This window comes from Neolamprologus brichardi, unplaced genomic scaffold, assembly GCF_056152115.1.
Source record: "Neolamprologus brichardi isolate AB-2024 unplaced genomic scaffold, ASM5615211v1 NODE_ptg000036l+_length_2141236_cov_1, whole genome shotgun sequence".
Taxonomy (NCBI): domain Eukaryota; kingdom Metazoa; phylum Chordata; class Actinopteri; order Cichliformes; family Cichlidae; genus Neolamprologus; species Neolamprologus brichardi.
Window position 1 is genome coordinate 2,123,030 of NW_028270138.1, and position 3,415 is coordinate 2,126,444.

Sequence of the window (3,415 nt, forward strand, 5' to 3'; positions counted from 1 at the left end):
AGACTCGGCTTCGCACCCTTCATTCACCCGTAGCTAGCCAGGCCCCTGTAGCTGGTGCAGCCGAAGACAGCATAGGCCCCACTAGCTGATCCCCAGCAGACCCCAAGCAGCTGGGGAAAGAGGGCGGGTGGGTGACGGTGAGGAGGAAGCATAGTCCTAAACAGAAGCCCCAGGTACACCACCAACCTGTTCATGTGTCTAACCGTTTTTCCCCACTCGGCGACACACCCGCCGGGGGTCAAACTCTGGTAATTGCTGATTCTGTTCTCAGACATGTGAAGCTAGAGACACCAGCAACCATAGTCAATTGTCTACCAGGGGCCAGAGCAGACGACATTGAAGGAAATTTAAAACTGCTGGCTAAGGGTAAACGTAAATACAGTAAAATAATAATTCACGTAACACCTGGTTACGTCAATCGGAGTTCACTAAAATCAATATTGAAATGGTGTGTAACTTTGCCAAAACAATGTCGGACTCTGTAGTTTTCTCTGGTCCCCTCCCCAATCAGACCGGGAGTGACATGTTTAGCCGCATGTTCTCCTTAAATTTCTCGCTGTCTGAGTGGTGTCCAAAAAACGATGTGGGCTTCATAGATAATTGGCAAACTTTTTGGAGGAAACCTGGTCTTGTTAGGAGAGATGGCATCCATCCCATTTTGGATGGAGCAGCTCTCTTTTCTAGAAATATGGACAGATTTATTATTCATGGCCCACTTCTCGGCAGAGGGAGCAGTGTCTTGGCAGCCAAAAGAATAGCCTATTTGAAGTCCCAGTGACTTCCCAACAACGGCTCTTTTAAGAGCCACCCACAAACCTCGTTCCTGCCTTTTTAAAATTTTCTTAATAAATGGAGCTCTACTCCAAAATAAACTAACCTCTCTTTATTCTCTTAAATAATTGGTCTTCACTATGTTCCTGTATAGTAGTATATTTTTTCATTAGTATAATATGAAATAAATTCTACATGTGTCAAGTTGTGTGCCAATATTTCCAGTGTAGTAGAACTGAGACATTAGTCATTACAAAAATTTATTTGAAATAATATTAAAATTCTCAAACAGAAAAACATTAAACATAAATATATAAAATTCAACTATTTAGAGAGAGAGAGGAATAAAAAGGACCCAGCTTAAAGTGGAAGAGTTTTGGCTGGACCTGCCCCTTTGAACTAGGTCAGAGCATCACGTCACCAGGCTCCTGATTGGTTGTGACGGCGCGACTTGAAGCTATAGTTCAGATTTTTCCAACTCGAGTGGTAGACGAGATATGCACGAACGCACAAAATGCACCACACAAACTGCACCGTGTATTTTACTTCGCGCTTCAAAGTAGCACAACTGACGCGTTTTCGCGATGCAAATCTGCTTCTGAAGTTTCGCGGGACCCCCAGTCGCGCTTCATCGCACTCGTCCATTGACTTTACATGTAAACCTGATGCTCTGGTTGCATCTATCGCGTTCGGCGTGTACGCACCATTACACGCCTCTCTGCAGCTTCTCTCCTCCTGTTACCCCCCCCCCCCAAAAAAACCCATCTCCATAGAGACTGTGTCAGCTCCCAAACAGACAAAAAACAAACTAAATACCAACAATAAACAACTTAAACATAAAAAATCACAAAGAAAGAATAATACAGTATCCACATCTGAACCAAACAAATCGATTTACTCTGTCTTACAGAAACCTGGTTGCAGCAGGATAATTATGTTAGTTTAAATGAATCAACACCCCCGAGTCATTCTAACTACCAGAAACCTTGAAGAACAGGCCGAGGGGGAGGTGTGGCAGCAATTTTTTACACCAGCCTAAGAATTAATGAAAGACCAAGACAGACTTTTAATTCATTTGAAAGCTTGATGCTTAGCCTCGTCCACCCCAGCTGTAAAACTCAGAAACCAGTCTTACTTGTTATCATCTATCGTCCACCTGGGCCTTACACAGAGTTTCTGTCTGATTTCTCAGACTTTATATCTAATTTAGTTCTGAGCTCAGATAAAATAATTATTGTGGGTGATTTTAACATCCATGTAGATGCTAAAAATGACAGCCTCAACATGGCATTTAATCAGTTATTAGACTCAATTGGTTTCTCTCAAAATGTAAAAGAACCCACCCACCACTTTAATCACACTCTAGATCTTGTTTTAACATATGGCATAGAAACTGAACATTTAACAGTGTTTCCTGAAAACCCTCTCCTGTCTGATCATTTCCTGATAACATTTACATTTACAATAATTGATTACGCAGCAGTGGAGAGTGGACTTTATCAAAGTAAATGTCTTTCTGAAAGCGCTGTAACTAAGTTTAAGAATATAATCCAGCCACTGTTATCATCGTCAATGCCCTGTACCAACACAGAGCAGAGCAGTTATCTGAACGCTACCCCAACAGAGGTTGATTATCTTTTTAATAATTTTACCTCCTCACTACGTACGACTCTAGATACTGTAGCTCCTGTGAAAACTAAGGCCTCTAATCAGAAGTACCTGACTCCGTGGTATAATTCTCAAACACGTAGCCTAAAGCTGATAACAGGAAGCTGGAGAGGAAATGGCGTGTCACAAATTTAGAAGATCATCATTTAGCCTGGAGAAATAGTTTGTTGCTTTATAAGAAAGCCCTCCGCAAAGCCAGAACATCTTACTATTCGTCACTTATTGAAGAAAATAAGAACGACACTGTCACGGGTGGCCAGGGCAAGCCGTGTGTGAATGATTTAGGACCCAGGAAGCGGCAGTTCAGGTGCAAGTGAGTTTAATAAACAAAAGTAAATACAAACAGAAATGGCAAGGGTGAACATAAAACTAAGAAAACCTAAACTGGGCAAAGCTAACAAAACTAACCAAAAACTAAGATGCAGGGAGGCATAGGGAAATACACGTGATGACAGACGGAGAGAAGCAGACGAACTAGCAACGAGGACGAGGTAACATACACTATAAATACACACAGGTAGGAAGTCAGGAGGAGGAGTGGACGCTGGCGCGTTTGGCTGCCGCGTTTGGCTGCCGCTGCTCCCCTCTGTATACAGTTTATACTTACTGCTTAGTATAGTTACAAAAGTTTGTTTGTTTTTATTCTCTGAACCTACTGTCTGCCAGGTGAAGTGCTTCCCTGCCTGACATGTTTGGCCGGCGTGCTTTGGACACATTTACTGTCAGCTGTTAGCATCAGCTTTTAGCACCAGCTGTCAGCATCAGCTGCTAGCCACTGTGCTGTCTTCGGATAGCCGGTATTACATCATGACTACTGCTAAGGTGCTGCTCTTCCGGGCTCTTCTCGCTGGGTTTGTTCTGCAGTCCATACTCCAGCCCGTCTCCTCCACGCTGAGGTACTCGACATCAGAGCTACTCATTCTGCGCTTCCAGCACCTCTCGACCTTTCCGCCGGCTTCACTGCTACACCCTGGCA

General features: G+C 43.4%; 1 pseudogene; it reads left to right on the forward strand.

The window, feature by feature from the left end:
- Positions 1–1,665: 1,665 nt before the first annotated feature.
- LOC148094582 (uncharacterized) lies at positions 1,666–2,756 on the forward strand (annotated as a pseudogene).
- Positions 2,757–3,415: the final 659 nt, after the last annotated feature.